Source organism: Callithrix jacchus, chromosome 2, assembly GCF_049354715.1.
Source record: "Callithrix jacchus isolate 240 chromosome 2, calJac240_pri, whole genome shotgun sequence".
Lineage (NCBI taxonomy): Eukaryota > Metazoa > Chordata > Mammalia > Primates > Cebidae > Callithrix > Callithrix jacchus.
Window position 1 is genome coordinate 70,168,563 of NC_133503.1, and position 17,717 is coordinate 70,186,279.

Here is a 17,717-nt window from a genome sequence, read left to right on the forward strand (position 1 = left end):
CAAATCAGTTTGGAACTTGTCATTATTGGAACGCAAAGCCGTACCTCACACTGGCATAAAGCGGGTGAAAGCACCCTGGGGTAGTGCAGAGGGGAGCAAGGCTTCCTCAGAGCTGAGGGTGCACACACCACGCCCACGTGCTGCTCTCACTGGACTTTTCCCAGCAGACACACACGTGATTAGGCACCAAAACAGCCAACAAAAATTGCCTTTTGTTTTGTTTTGTTTTTTGAGATGGAGTTTCACTCTTGTTGCCCAGGCTGGAGTGCAATGGTGATCTCAGCTCACTGCAACCTCTGCCTCCCAAGTTCAAGCTATTCTCCTGCCTCAGCCTCCCGAGTAGCAGGGATTACAAGCATGTGCCACAATGCCCGGCTAATTTTGTATTTTTAGTAGAGATGGGGGTTTCTCCACATTGTTCAGGCTGGTCTCAAACTTCCGATCTCAGGTGATCCGCCTGACTTGGCCTCCCAAAGTGCTGGGATTACAAGCATGAGGGACCACGCCCAGTCAAAAATTGCCTTTATTGGAAAGGTATGGTTTACAGTTCTCAGATTCTTATTTATTTATTTATTTTTAGACAGAGTCTTGCTTGTCATCCAGGCAGGAGTGCAGGAGTGCTATCTTGGCTCCCTACAACCTCTGCCTCCCAAGTTCAAGCTATTCTCCTGCCTCAGCTTCCCAAGTAGCTGGGACTGCAGGTGTGTACCACCATGCTTGACTAATTTTTGTATTTTTAGCAGAGACAGGGTTTCATCATGTTAGCCAGGCTGGTGCTTCTCTCCTGACCTCAGACTATCTACCCACCTTGGCCTCCCAAAGTGCTGGGATTACAGGTGTGAGCCACCGCGCCCAGCCAATGGTTCCTAGATTCTTAATCTAACAAGAGTATGACAGACTTGTGACTGTCATCCATTTCTTCCTGCTCACCTTTCTCATGGAAGGCATTTCAAAAGAAACCATGAGGTGTCTATATGTGTTTATCTTTTGGAAGTACAGAAGTATGTCAATGTATAAATTGAAATGGTTTCTAAACTAAATAGTTGGAAAAAAATCAGCTACATTGTAGCATAAGAAACAGTATTAGACTGAAGAGATTCTTTACATAATATTTGTTTAGCATAAATAGAAATTTATCTGTTTATGGTCCTAAACTGGGCTCAGAGTTTCTGTTAGTGAGAAACCCATTAGTTTATACTTTTCCATATGCCTTTTTTTTTTTGAGATGGAGTTTCACTCTTGTTACCCAGGCTGGAGTGCAATGGCACAATCTCGGCTCACCGCAACCTCCGCCTCCTGGGTTCAGGCAATTCTCCTGCCTCAGCCTCCTGAGTAGCTGGGATTACAGGCGCGCACCACCATGCCCAGGTAATTTTTTGTATTTTTAGTAGAGACGGGGTTTCACCACGTTGACCAGGATGGTCTCGATCTCTTGACCTCGTGATCCACCCGCCTCGGCCTCCCAAAGTGCTGGGATTACAAGTGTGAGCCACTGCGCCCAGCCCCTGTTTCACCTCTTAAACTAGAATGGAGGTTTCTTGAAAGCCTGGCCTTTGTCTGTGACGGCCCCTGTGAGATCACTTGCCAAGAGAGTAGTGCCTGGCACAGCTTGCCTTCATTAAATGTTTAGTGAATGAATAAATGTATATTTCTCATTCATTGAGCTAGATGTGGAGATTACAAAAACAAATTTGATATGGTTCCTGTTTTCAATGAGCTCTCAGGATTCGTCTCTCTTTCCCTCATGTTTTAGGGAAAAACTGGTCTCTCTCCTCTTCAAAAGCTCCGCTTGTCACCTGTGCCTCCCCTGAGAATGTCCTTTGACTGTCTCCATCAACCGTCACTGTCTCCCTGATGACCCGTCTTCCTCTCCACTGACAGGTTACCTCCCTTGCTCTCCAAGAAGCCTCACATCTTCCCAAACCTGAAATAACCTCTCAGTATTGCTTCCCCTATGTCACTTCGTAATTCCCAAGCATCCTCACCATACCACAGCCGGTCTCCTGGCCTCATCACTCTGTACTTGATTAAAAATGCTTTCTCAAAAGCTACTGGTCACTTCCTAATTTTTAAAACAGCTTTATTGAGTTTTATGTTTCATATACCATATACTTCACCAATGTGAAGTTCACAATTTGATGATCTCTAGAATGTTTCACCAAAAGAAACCCCATACCCTTTAGCTTTCACTCCCCATATTCCCATCCTCCTCCCTTGGCCCTAGACAGCTGCTAATCCACTTTCCTTCACTGTAGATTTCCCTGTTTTGTACTTTCATATGAATGGAATCATACCATCTATAGCCTTTTGTGACTGGCCTTGTTCACTTGGCATTATGTTTTCAAAGTCTGTCCAGGCTGTGGCATGTGTCAGTACTTCAGTGCTTTTTAAGGCTGAATAATACTCCACTGTGTGGAAAGACCATATTTTGGTTCTCCATTCATCCATTGATTGACATTTGGATTGTTACACTTTTGGACTATAATGAATAATGCACTTATGAACATTCATGTATACATTTTTGTATGAACATATGTTTTTATCTCTCTTGGGTAAATACCTAGGAGTGGAATTGCTGGGTCATATGATAACTGTTTAATCATTTGAGCAACTGCCAGACTTTTCTAAAGTAGCTGCACCATTTTACATTATTATTATATCCATGGATGGAAGGTCTAATTTTTGCCAGTGCTTGTTATTATCTAATTTTCATTCTAACCATTCTAGTGGGGGAGGGGAAATTCTAGCTTATTGTGGTTTTAATTTGCATTTCCCTGATAACTAGAGACTTCCTATTTTTTTTTTAAGTAGACATGGCATATTGCTCTGTCACCCAGACTGGAGTGCAGGGGCTCAATAACAGCTCACTGCAGCCTCAACCTCCTGGGCTCAAGTGATCCTTCCACCTCAGCCTCCTGAGTAGCTGGGACTACAGGCATGTACCCCTATGCTGAGCTAATGGACTTCCTAATTTTTAAACTCACTATCTTCTTATTTCCTATTCAACATGTTCTTTATTTAGCTTTTCACGCTACTTTTGGTGCGACTCAGTTTCCTCCCTTATACAGCTCCTGAGGTCTGCTCCTCTTCAGCATTCCCTTCCTCACTTTCTGGCCTCCTACACTGGCTCTTATTCCCACCGCACAAATTCTGTTGCTCCCAGGGCTTCATTCTCAGCCCTGTTCTTGCTCTACTGTGCCCCTGCTAACCCTGTTCACCCCTGTGCCTCTGACCAGCATCCAGATGGAAGACTCTTGAATGTATATACTTCCCAGGTCTTAATCCCTGTTTCACTTCAAATTATCCTTAATAGAAACCCAATGAAAGGTTCAATCCAATATCAATAAAGTGTCTATGACTAAGATGCACAGAAAATATTGTATACTATAATTAGTGATAATGACTCCTTCTTTGAAGTATCAGTTGAAAATCAGTAGATGGCTTGAGCCCAGAATCCCAGCTACTTGGGAGACTGAAGCAAGAGGATTGCTTGAGGACAAGAGTTCAAGATCAGCTTGATCAACATAGTGAGATCCAGTCTCTACAAAAACTTTTTTTTTTTTTTTTTTGAGATGGAGTTTCGCTCTTGTTACCCAGGCTGGAGTGCAATGGCACGATCTCGGCTCACCGCAACCTCCGCCTCCTGGGTTCAGGCAATTCTCCTGAACTAGCCACCATGCCCAGCTAATTTTTTGTATTTTTAGTAGAGACGGGGTTTCACCATGTTGACCAGGATGGTCTTGATCTCTTGACCTCGTGATCCACCCGCTTCGGCCTCCCAAAGTGCTGGGATTACAGGCGTGAGCCACCGCTCCCGGCCAACTTTTTTTTTAATTAACCCAGTGTAGTGGCACGTACCTGTAGCCCCAGCTACTCAGAGGGCTGAGACAGGAGGATTGCTTGAGTCCAGGAATTTGAGACTGTAATGAGCTATGATCACACCAATATACTCCGACATGGGAGACAGAGTGAGATCCCATCTCTAAAAAACATTAAAAGGTAGATGGACAATAGTAAATTTTGAAATAAATCCCCAGGGAAAAAGGATTGAATTATAGCATATTGTTCTCTCAGGTTCTTTATGGTACAAAAAGGGAATTCATATTCTAACCCAGGGGTCAGTAAACTCATGCTTAAAGAGGCAGAGACTAAATATTTTAGGTTTTGTTGGCCATCAAGTCTCTGTCAGAACTAATTAAATCCACCTTTGCAATACAAAAGCAGCAGACAATGTACAAATGAATAGGCATGACTATATTTTTTCCTTTTTTACTTTATAAAAATTTTCAATACAGATAGACTCTTGCTATGTTGCCCTGGCTGGTCCTCCCACCTCAGCCTCCCAAAGTGTGGGGATTACTGATGTAAGCAACTGTGCCCAGCCATCATGACTATATTCTAACAAAGCTTTAAAAACATTTGGCCAGCCAGTAGGTGGTACTTTATGGATTCCTGATATAATCATTATGTCTGCACTATACTCACAGAAGGAGGGCAGAGAACAGAAATGTACACCCTCTCCATTTAGGAACAATTCTACTTATCTGCTATCCCCTGGAACAAACTGCAAGGCCTTACTAATCTGTAAGAGTCAGAAACACACAATCTTTAGGCTAAGTGACTATCAACAGCTAACTACTGGGTAGGAGAAAGAGAACTAGTATTGAGGAAGAAGCAGAGATTAGACATTAGGACATTAGAAGTCGCCATAGCAGTTCGCTAATTTTACAAGAGTGTGTATAACACCCCAGAACTCAGTTGCCCATAGAAAGCCTTTATTTCTCACTCACACATCTGCAGTCTGGCTGAGTTTGGCCGATCTTGGAGAAGCCTAGCTGAGTTTGAGTCCAAGCCGGGGGTTGGGTCTACATTGGCTCCATGAGTCTCTCCTCTTCCCTGGACCAGTATGTATCTGAGACATGTTCTCTTGAGGTGAAAGGCAGGAGTGTAAGAGGGGTAAGGGGAACATGCAAAACATCATAAGGTGTAGGCTCCAGCCCATTGTCACTCCTACCTACATTTCATTAGCCAAGTGACATGGTTGAGGCCTGTACCAATAAAGGAGGGCATTATCCTCTTCCCATGGATGTTAATAGAGAAGGAGTAAATATTTGGTGAATAATAATGTAATCCAGCATACTTTTCCTCAACTAGCAAAGGGGATTAAACATACTTATATCCACAGGATAACACTGGTGTCTTCCTGAATCCCTACTGTGTGCATGTGCACAACATAAGTACACATGCACACACATATACGCGTACACCAACGAACAATAACGGAAAACAGGAGATTACATATTCTATATTTTCAGAATATTAGATTACCATCGCAACACTCCACTATAGCTCCTGAATAACTGGTAATGCTTTTCCTAGATTTGCTTTATGTTGAAATAAAGTGAGAACAGGTACCTTTATTAAATAATCAAACACACTTATAGTTGATTTAGTTTCTTTCTTAAGTCTCTCCGGTCACCCTTCCCCAGGCTTGAGGATTGGCGTAGCAGGGTGGAAGTTATAAGAACAAGGCAGCTCCTGAAGAGAGGGCTCGTCTCCTTCAAGCTGTGGGGCATGTAAGGACATGGAGATGAGAATCAGTCAGCAGCAACAGAGTTCTTGGCTGAATTTCTATTTTCTTTTTTTTTCTTTTCTCCCTCCATGTGTCTGCGTTTTGTTTTGTTTTGTTTTGTTTTGAATTTCTTAAGTAAAAAGCATTTCTTATTTATGGAAAATAAGAAGGTACACAATGCCACTTCATATCAAGGGTGGTGATGGAGCAGGGCCCAGCCCTGCACTAGATCCAGCCAGTTCTCCACATACTCTAATTGGAAGCCTGCACCCCACAGTAGCAGATGTTTCCCAGCATTTCCAACCCCATTCCCCACGAAGTACTCTCTACCCTATGGGAAGAACAGAAAGGATGGGCTGTCAGAATACAAAGGCAGCTGTAGCCTAGTTGAGATCAGAAAGACCTACATGAACACCATACAGCTAGAAAATGCTTGGTAAAGCAGGAGTAACCAAGCTCCCTTTCACTGAGCTTCCTCCACCCTCCCCCTGAAATATCCTCTTTCTACCTCTCAGATTCCACCCTTTCCCCATATGTGTCTGACAGCCTAAGTTTCCTGTGACTCAGCTCACAACATGACACTACCCCCGCCCTCCTTCTCAGCTACTTAAAAAGGCAAAGATTTTAACAAAGAGACAGGGGGAAAATATGCATCCACCCCAGCTGTAAGTATGAAGAAGCAAGCCAATGCTCCCTCACCTTTGCAGTGTCATGCATTACCCTGGTCCCTTCCCCTTCATTCACCATAGCGCACGCGCGCACACACACACACACACACACACACACACACACATATATGCTGGGGAGGGGCTGCAGCCATCACCCTCTTGTCACTCCCCAAAGGACCCACCAACCACCCCTGTCTTAGGCTCTGGCACACTGTCACTCCTACCCACATTTCTGATTATAAGCACATCATCACAGCTGCTCTCAGTGAACAAGTTCATGTACACATGCATCTCCATCTCCTCCTTTCTGGGAGTAAAGCTCTCTAGGATCCTTCTGGTCATCTGCATGCCTTGTAACTAACCCCCAGGGTCGCTGTTCCAAATGTACTATCCCCCAAATAGTAACTATGTTCTCTTTCCTGGTCTCACCCTTCCCTCCAGCAAGTCACCTCTGGTAACTCTTCCTGATGTTAGAGATGTTGTCCCTATTCCAACGTTATGTCTCAAGTGCAGAAAAGGGCTTTTCAGGTCACCTTTGATGACCCCCAGACAGCCACCTGGTGGTCCTCCTTGAATCGAGGAATTTGCCTGCAGCAGCATGAAGGGGAGTAAGAGTGAGGTGAGATTGGTGGGCTGCAGGTTTCCCAAGTGTGACTCAACTAATCCCCAAACCTAAATTATAGGCTGGTGTTTAAAGCATTCACCATGAAAGCCATTGGCAAATAGTTAGCTTATTTCACCATGAAAGCCATTGGCAAACAGTTAGCTTATCAAAGAATTGCTTACAGGAAGGCATTATATATATATGATGAGTGGATAGCTGATAGATTTTTCTTTCTTTTTTTCAAACTGAGAGATATAATACATACACAAAAAGAGTAAACTAAAATATCTGGTAGAAAGCAGGGCTCAACAAACTTCTTCTGTAACTAGCTAGATAATAAATATTTTCATCTTTGGTGGGCCACACATTCTGTCATAACTATTTGATTCTGCCCGTCTGGTGGGAAAGCAGCTACGGACACTAGGTAAGTGAATGGGTATGGCTGTACTCCAGTAAGATTTCACTTACAAAAACAGTTGGCAGGCTAGATTTGGCCTCTCTGGCCATAGCTTTCCCATACTGTCTTAGTCCATTTGTGATGCCATAACAAAATACCACAGACTAGGTAATTTACAAATAATAGAAATTTATTTCTCACAGTTCTGGAGTTTGGAAAGTCCAAGATCAAAATGCTGGCAGGTTGAGTATATCTGGTACAGACCTGGTCTCTGTTTTTAAGACGGTGGCATGAACACTGGTTTCTCCAGAAGTGAGGAATGCTGCATCTTCACGTGACACAACAGATAGGGGGGGTGAACTCATCCCCCTGAGCGCTTCTATAAGGCATTAATCTATTCATGATAGCAGAGCCCTCATGGCCTAATCACCTTCTAAAGGCTCCACCTCTTCATGCTGTTGCACTGGGGATTAAGTTTCAACACGATCTTTGAAGGGGACAAAAGCTTTGAAACCATAGCACATAGAGTTGAAAACTCATAAAGCAAATAGAAAAGCAATCGCTAAGTCAAGAAAGAGAACATGGCAAGTACTTGCAGCACTTAGACATCAGAATAGTGTAATTCCAGAGAAGGTTGTATGCTCAACTCCAGTAGGTTTGCTCCGTCAAAGCCAGGATCCTAATTGGTAAAGAATAGGGGCCTGACACTTGAAATAGGAATATCTGGGTTGATGCACTAAAAAATCTTGCAGTTTTAGATTGCGCTGAACCTCCTGGGTCTGCAGAAATGGCCTGTCCTTCCCTGTTAAAGGCCAGTACTGCTGCCATGCTTGAAGATGTAAAGAAGATCTAGAGGCTTTTGCTTTAAAGGAAAGCATGCAGCCTCTTCAGGATCAATCCCTTCTCCCTCCCATCCCAAGACGAATAACTAGGGTCAAGGTACAACATAATCTGGACAGGCGAGTGCTAGGCCTCTTAAGGAAGGAAAGAACCATAGGCAAAGGAGCTTCAGGACCTTGCCAACAAATTCTTGCAGGACAGTTCTGCAGATGCCATTGGACCAACCCAGTTCTCTCCTGCTTCTTACTTGTAGTTCTCAAAAAATCCCATTGAATGTCCTGGGAACACAACATCGTAAGATAAGGAGAAACTGGCTGGAAAGGCCTGGGCTCTGTTCCAGTCCCTTCTACCCCAAAATAGATGTCCTTCAATGCCTTATTCCAGTGAGTTGCATTGCCCTGGGGCATAAAACCCAGGATGCACTTTCTTCTATGGCCCCTTAGCTGCAGTCCAAGTGGAACACACACGCAGCAAGACTTCAATCCAACCTCAGGCAGCTTTTCTGATCCCTGGAGATCAGCTTCCAATGTATCCAGGCTTCTGTTGGCCCTTGCTGCCTATGAGTAAGTAATAAACCCTCTTCACGTAACTCATATGTGGTGTTCTGTCTCACCAGACTCATACAGTGTGGTAATTAGAGCACAGTGAACCTACTTCGCAGCACTGGCAAGAGCTGAAAGAGGAAATGTGGGCTGGATCCCAAAGGTGCTCATCAAGGGCTGTGCAACAGAAACCTGATGAGGGCAAGTTTATTGATACTTGAGCACTCTGCTGTGACACAGGATCTAACAGCTGGGCAAGGCCCCTGAGAGATGAAGCTACTGTGCTGTTAGAGATGAAGCCTGGGGAAAGTGCTGCTCACCCTGCATAAAGTGCAAGTGCTGGAAGTGCTGTGCAAAATGGCAGATGAGGGGAACATAAGACCCAGAAGGAGACATGCTAGAAGGGATATGCTCCGCAAGGCCAGAAAACTCATCAGCTGACTCTGCCTTATGGGAGGGCCTAGAAGAGGCTCCATCCTCCAAGGAGATAAGAACAGTGCTGATGAGAGGGTCACCAGCATCACTGAGGAGCTCAGTGGGGACCATCCTCTGAGGCTAGCCGTGACCCTCAGGATTGAGGCCCAGAGCAGGAAATGGCTACAGAGCAGGTCTCAGCTTTGGTGTACATAGCCCTGTCACTTGGACTATACAACCTGGAAGTCCCTACAGTATTAGAGATATCTGTGATAAGGCAAAAACACCATGAGGAGAATCTGTGCTTTGTTTCCCCACAATTCTACACTCTGTGGGTCTAGAGGCCTTAGGTCTCAGAGAGACAATGCAGAAAGTCACAGAAAAAGTCCCATTAAACTTCGAGCTACAGCCGAACTGCTGCCCAGTCATTTGAGTTTTGTAACCAAGAGATTAGAAGGTAAGAAAAAGAGTCAGAATCCTGCTGGGGGTGACTAACCCTGATAATCAGGGGGAGGCCAGACTGCTGTTACACCATGGGGACCTGAAGGATGAGTGAGGCATTGAGCGACCCATTCGGGTGATCTTGATACCTTCCTTCCCAGTCTTAACAGTAGATGGACAAGTAAGTAAACTGTGGCCTGAGAAGGACAGGGTGGCTAGAGTCTCAGACCGCACAGAGTTGAGGGCCTGGGTTACCTTCCCAGATGAGCTGCCAAGACCAGCAAAGGCACTAGCCACAGGTGCAGAGACTCTCAGCTGGAAAGTAAAGGGAGACAGTGGGTACCAGCTGTGGCCTGGAAACCAGCAGAAAGTGCTAAACCTCATCCCACTAACCTGCCTCCCCTTCAGGGAAAGAGACCAGCCAGAAACCTGGAAGAGTGGCTCCAGATGGCATGGGTTTACTGCAGTGGAAGGGTGACCTGCAGTGGACATGGTGGTGTGCCACCCATGTCCCACTTCAGGACCAGTGCATGTACTCCTCTGGCTGCCGGCTTACAGATGAGTCACTGTCTAGAAACTGCCCTCAACCTAAGGAAGCTTCTTTCTCAAAGCTACATGCCTTCTCTGGGGTCAGCCTACCTCTAACAACTGGTCAACATTGGAATATAAAGATTGGGACCTCCTAACTCAACTGGGACAACCGTGCAGGGTGACTTTACACCCAGATTTCCTGAAAGGACCAACTGAAGCAACACATCTGCTCACCCCAAGGTGCTCTTCCCAAGAATGCTCTCCTTATGAAACTTCTTGGCACAAACATCTGATAGTCTGGGAATCTTTTCCCGGAGACACCCAATGCAGGGAGATCTGTTCCTGGGCTCTCTATTCTGTTCCGTTGGTTTACTTATCTATCCTTGTGCCGACATCATGCTGTCTTAGTCACTACAGATTTACTATACCATATGTTAGAGCACGTGCTCCTGCCTTCTTATTCTTCAAGTCACTTAGCGAGTCTTGGCTCTTTATAGTTTTATTATATATTATTTTAGAATCAGCTTCTCAGTTTCTACAAAAAGCCCCATTGGGATTTTGTTTGTGATTGATCTAATGGATCAATTTGAAAGAATGGGCAGTATTTTTAACATGGAGCCTTTTACCCAATGAATTTTATATCTTTATATAGGTCTTCCTCAAGATATATTAGTAAAGTTTTATAATTTCTACCATTTTACCTTAGGTAAAAATGATAAAACTTTACTAAGACATGTTGTTGACAGAAACGTATTGGATTTTTTACGCTGATTTTATATCCATCAACTTTGCTAATGATTTACAGGTTATGTTGTGCATTTTCTTTTTCTTTCTTTTTTCTTCTTCTTTTGTTTTTTTGAGACAGAATTTACTCTTGTTGCCCAGGCTGGAGTGCATTGGCATGATCTTGGCTCACTGCAACCTCTGCCTCCTGGGTTCTTTCCTTTTCTTTCTTTCTTTCTTTTTTTTTTTCTTTGAGACAGGGTCTGGCTCTGTCACCCAGACTGGAGTGCAGTGGTACAATCTCAGCTCACTGCAACTTCTGCCTTCCGGGCTCAAGCAATTCTCATGCCTCAGTCTCCTGAGTAGCTGGGACTACGGGTGCACACCACCATGCCCAGCTAATTTTTCTGTATTTTTTGTAGAGATACGGTTTCACCATTATGTCCAGGCTGATTTCAAATTCCTAAGCTTAAGCAATCTGCCCGCCTCAGCTGCCCAAAGTACGGGGATTACAGGAGTAACCACCTTGCTTCTTTTGTGTCTTCTACACATGCAGTGATAACATCCACAAATAATGACAGGTTTGTTTTTTTCTCTGCAATTCATTTCTTTCTCTTTGTTGTCTTAATGAACTAGATAAGCTATCCAGGAAAACATCAAGTAGCACTGAAAAAGGCTGAAGGTACATGAAGAACAGCATAAGATATACCAGATTTTGTAAGGCCTTGTTGGCTGGAATAATAAATTTAAATTTCTTTTAAATAAACTTAGAAATCTTTGATAGCCTTCTTTTTTTTTGAGACAGAGGTTCACTCTTGTTGCCCAGGCTGGAGTACAATGGCACCATCTCAGCTCACCACAACCCCCACCTCCCAGGTTCAAGCTACTCTCCTGCCTCAGCCTCCCGAGTAGCTGGGATTATAGGTATGCACCACCACACCCGGCTAATTTTGTATTTTTAATAGAGACCAGAAGAGGGTTCTCCATTTGGTTAAGCTGGTCTTGAACTCCTGATCACAGGTGATCCGCCCACCTCAGCCTCCCAAAGTGCTGGGATTACAGGCGTGAGCCACCACGCCTGGCCTTGATAGCCTTCTATAGAGAAGTAATGAGTGCATATTTCTAAGACTTTTCCAGCTACTGGGTGAATAATGAATTATAGGAGAATAAACAGTGGAGGCAGAGGCTGGGTACAGTGTCTCATGCCTGTAATCCCAGCACTATGGGAGGCCAAGGCGGGTGGATCACTTAAGGTCAGGAGTACCCTGTCTCTACTAAAAATACAAAATTAGCCGGGCATGGTGGCACATGCCTGTCATCCCAGCTACTTGAGAGGCTGAGGCAGGAGAACTGCTTGAACCCGGGAGGAGGAGGTTGTGGTGAGCTGAGATTGCACCATTGTACTCCAGCCTGGGCAACAAGAGTGAAATTCCAATTAAAAAAAAAAAAAAGAGTGGGGGCCAATCTTATTCATGAACATAGACACAAAAAGCCTTTTAAAAATTGCAACAATGACCCAGAAAAGTATAAAATACAAAAGGCTTTTCTAGCAATGAAAAAGTAGCTTAAAGTTAAAGAAACTCTAAATGTAATTTTATATTACTGTAAAAACCATGTGATCACCTCAAAAGAAGAATGAAAAGCAAATAAAATGCCCACCAAGAATGTGCGTGTATGAATCTGAAACGGAAAGGAACCATCTCGATCTAATGAAAAGTTGCTATCAACACCCGTTACAGTCAGCATTAACAGCAAAATGTTAACAGTATTTCTTGTAAGATCTGACAAGGCAATGTTGTCCACTGTCACTGCTTTCATTTGTAGCTGTATTGGTTGCCTTAGGTAGCACAGTAACAGAAGAAAAAGAAATAAGTGGAGTAAAGACCAAGAGATGAAACAAGTCCATTATTATTTGCAGATGATACAATCTTTTACCTGGAAATCTCCAAATAATTTAAAGACAGAAAATTAGACATGACAAGAGAATTTAGCAAGGTGACAACACATAAGATTGATATCTAAAAATCAGCAGCATTTCTTTACTCTACCAACAGTTAAAACTGTGCTTTCAATCTTATAGCCACTAGCCAATGTGGCTATTAGGCACTGAAAATGTGACTAGTTCAAGTTGAGATGAGCGGTAAGTGTAATATGTATCAGATTATAAAACCTTGGTACAAAAAAAAAGAACACAAAATACTTCATTAATAATACTGGTATAGGCCAGGCACAGTGGCTCACCCAGCACTTTGGGAGGTAGAGGCAGGTGGATCACCTGAGCACAGGAGTTCAAGACCAGCCCGGGCAACATGGCAAAACCCCATCTCTACAAAATAATAATAATAATATAAATTACATGTTTGAATGATATTTTTGATATGTTAGATGAAATTAAAACAGAAAATTTTAATTTATACCCATGGGGAACTTCCAGAAGAACAGAGAAAGGACCTTGACACATTCTCTCCCAAATTAACCAACTAAAAAATAAATAGCAAATTACTAAAAACAATTACTTCAGAACTCCGGAAATTAACCAAAGTATGCTTAAATTAACCAACAAGCTGAAAAGCATTTATTCAAGAGAAACTATTGAATCTTGGTAAGAACAACAAGGTCTGTGACATATCAACTTAGAACTGCTCCCGTTCTCACTCCCCCTAACCCCCCTCACTCTCTCACCCCAGCTCCATGGTGCAGTATTGGTGGGACTAGCTGCCTTACTGGTGCCAAAAGGGGCTGATATGATTTGGAGCGCCATGGAAAAGCTCTATTCCCTTGGTTTTGTTGAACACAGTAATACTTGGTAGCAATCAGAGGCCAGCAGAACATGGAATCTCCTAAGGCAATGATAATACTTAGGGCAAGCAACCAGCCAGCAAAACATTTAAAAGGGAGATCTAGGGAACAAGACGGGCCCCAGTTTATACTCATATCTGACCGACCTTAAGACCCTGTACAAGCAGGAAGTAAAAGCTGAGGCAGATTTGTTAACTCCCTGAACTTTGAACGCATTCCTCAACCCACACACAGTTTCCCCCGGCAATGGATGGAAGCCTAGCCAGCTCAAATTGTTTAATCTTGTGTTAAAGAAAGAGCTGGTGAAAAGTTCATCCCTTTAAGTGTCAAGCAATTCTTAAAAGAGACCACCTTGATTGTGAAAATAAAAAGAAATTCTGGCTGGGCGCAGTGGCTCACATCTGTAATCCCAGCACTTTGGGAGGCTGAGGCAGCCGATCACCTGATTTCAGGGGTTTGAAACCAGCCTGACCAACATGGCGAAATCCTGTCTTTACCAAAAATACAAAAATTAGCTGGGTGTGGTGGCGGGTGCCTGTAATCCCAGCCAAAACCACAACACTGCACTCCAGCCTGGGCAACAGAGTGAGACTAGGCCTCAAAAAAAGAAAAATAAATAAATTCAGAATTGTAATGGATAATTTATTTATTTATTTTTTTGAGACAGAGTCTTGCTCTGTCACCAGACTGGAGTGCAGTGGCGCCATCTCGGCTCACTGCAATCTCCACCTCCTGGGCTCAAGTGATTCCCCTGCCTCAGCCTCCCCAGTAGCTGGGACTACAGGCATGTGCCGCCATACGCAGCTAACTTTTTAAAAAATTTTTTAGTAGAGATGGAGTTTCACCATGTTGGCCAGAATGGTCTGGATCTCCTGACCTCGTGATCCGCCTACCTTGGTCTCCCAAAGTGCTGGGATTACAGGCGTGAGCCACCACGACCCGGCCATGCAATGGATAATTTTTATGACACTTGCCACTGCTGTCTTTTGAAGTGGATTTTGAAGAATTTCACTCGTTTACATAGATTGTGATCAAGAGATCACACTGAAGTCATTCCAGTTGCTTTAGGGCTCCTCAGAAAAGCGCTCTTATAACACTGAAGAATGGAAGTTATGCCTTGAAAAATATTATTGTGTATTTCAGTGAATCAAATTGAAAGATCAGTTTTTGGTTACTAATTTTATGGCAGCACACGTTTTATATATATATATATATATATATATGCAGTATGTATATATAGCTATATGTGTGTATACATATATAGCTCATAATATTAATGTTGAGAGTAGTTTCTCATTAATGACAATAGGCAAGAGAATGAAATAAGTTGATATGACTATTGTAGATACTATGTAACAATGTAAATGAAACATAGATTGTAACTGAAGGGAATTTTATAAGCAAATTCTGCAACACTAGGACCTGTTGATGAGAGCCAAATCATTTGGGAAATATAACTAAACAGAGAGCAATTAGAAACTTAGAGTTTATTTCAGATAGAAAATGAATTGTTTTCAGCACAAGGATTTCCCCATGCAGCATGTTTCTTTAATCTTAATGTACACAGTTGATTCTCATTATTCGGCATCAGTTAGGTTCTATAGAATGGCTTCGAACACTAAGTCAGTGAATACTGAACCACTAACACCAGGGAAATACATGGGGTACAGTTCCTGTGAGCCTCTACTCACAATGTTTTCATCAACCAATCAGTATGTAACTTTTTTTGCCTGTGTTTCTGCTTAAAGACATCTTATTTAATATTCATTGTTGATTCATTAACATTTACCTCCTGTCCAAGTGCACTATAACTCATGCTTGAATGAAGCTTATCTAACATGTATTTCTTCGTAAGGCACATCATAGCCTTCTTGCACTTGGGAACACTAGTCAGCACTTCAGCACTGTGCTTGGGGCTACTTTAAAGGGCCAAGTCATCAATAATGAACACAAACATGGGGAAAATGTGGCACTAAATAAATCATGAAAAGGGCACTGGTTTTCCATATGACAGCCTGGGCAAGATTTGTTAACTTTGATTTGAACAAGATTTGAAACAAGATGACAGAAGTAACCTTATTTGAACTCAGCTGGGAATCTCTGTATTAAGCAACATTTTTCTTTTTTTTTTTTTTTTTTTTTGCTGCCCTGCTCATGTCTGTGAATGACCATGTAGGTGCCTCAAGTATTGAATTGGGGTTGCAAATAAATTTTAGTGAGTAGGCAACTTTGTAAATACAAAATCCCCCACCAATAATAAGGATTGACTACATATAAATATTTATTGGGAAGAACATATTTCCACAACATATTGAGAAGAAAAGTTGTAACATCAAACTTAAGAGAGGGGACTCCTCGCAGAGGACTCGTACCCTCTGCATTGGAGGGTACAATACAGAGGTTACAATCATTGGCTATGGATGACAACATGCAGGCTACAGTGTTCTAAGTGCTGGACAATCAGTAAAACTTCAGGATTCAGAAACAAATCAGTGTCTTGTTCAATGTCAGTGAGTTATGCATTAATCATTATGCATTAATGTCAACAGTCTGAGGAACTCACAAGTAGATTCTTTGCTCAGGGACAGAAGGTCATCAGGAATCATGAGACCTCCCCAGGCAGTTTAATTTGGAAGCCTGCCAAATATGACCCGTAGATATTAGAAGCATCCCCTTCACAAACAGTTATAAGGCAAGGATGCCCATTATTATAATTTCTAAGGGAGACAAGGTGGTAAAATAGGAAAAAGAGTATACCCCTTGGATCTGGAAGAACCCTCACTGGCGGTGAACTGGAATGACTTCTGGGTGCAGGTGAAACATTGGTTGATGCAGTAGCTGGAGGCACTTCAATAGCATGGGGCAATGGCAATTATAAGAATTGTGTAAGAGTTGTCTGCCTTTGGTTATTTTTTAAACTTTGAGGCCAGGTACGGTGGCTCATGCCTCTAATTCCAGCACTTTGAGAGACTGAGGTGGGCAGATCATTTGAGGTCAGGAGGTCGAGACCAGCCTGACCAACATGGTGAAACCCCGTCTCTACTAAAAATACAAAAAGATTAGCCAGGTATGGTGGTGTGTGCCTGTAGTCCTAGACACTAGGGAGGCTGAGGCAGGAGAATCACTTGAACCCAGGAGGCAGTGGTTGCAGTGAGACGAGATCATGCCACTGCATTCCAGTCTGGGCGACAGAGTGAAACTCCATCTCAAAAAAAAAACCCAAAAAACAAACAACACCAACAAAAAACTCTGAAGACGGAAAATGACAAGCTCAAGTCAGTCAATTTTAATTTAAAGCATACCGTAGAGGCAGGCCTGCTGCGGCCATAGGGAACATTGTGTTGAAAATCAGACCAAGGATTTAAATGCTGGGGTGGCAAAGCTGCAGAGGAAATGGAATGCTGAGCCTCGGTGGTCTCCCATGCCAAGCTCAGACCTCTGAGAAGCACATTTCCAGGGTGTTTCATATATTGTTCTTCCAATCTATCCTTAAGTCACTTATTCAGATGTACATGTGGCCTTGAAAACATGCAGGATAGTTGCGGGTTTTTAAAAATCTGCATAAATGGTTTTGTAAATCATACGTTTTTTCTCCACTCAACATTAAGCTTTTTAGGTCTGTTCATACTGCTATACATAAATCTAGTTCATAGCTTTGAACTGATGTGTATATTCTTTACTTATTCATTCCCCTAATGATGGATCTCTACATTGTTTCCAAGTTTTTCTTCCTATGACAAAACTTCCACGAGCATCCTCACACTTTCCTCATGGAGTTAAATGAGACTTGCAGGAGGTTTTATCCAATCCTTCACATGTCCGGCTTCCCCTTTTCCTTTAGCTTCATCTAAAATGTTATAGCTGCCAAGAGCGCTTTTCTGAGGAGCCCTAAAGCAAACCCTCCTCAGTTATTCTTTCAGCCTCTGGTTTTTTTCTTTCAAAGCACATGTAAAAAGTTGAAGTATTTTATTTATTTCCATTTTTTTCCTCTCTCTCCCACTGCAACCTAACCTCCATGGGGACAGGCACTTTGTCTTATATACTTTTGTATCTTTATCATCAAGAACAGTATCTGGCATACATAAGTGCCCAGTAGATACAGAAGGAAGGAAGGAGGGAGTCTGTTGGTCAGGGTGAAGTGCAGTGGTGCCATCTCGGCTCACTGCAACCTCTGACTCCTGGGTTC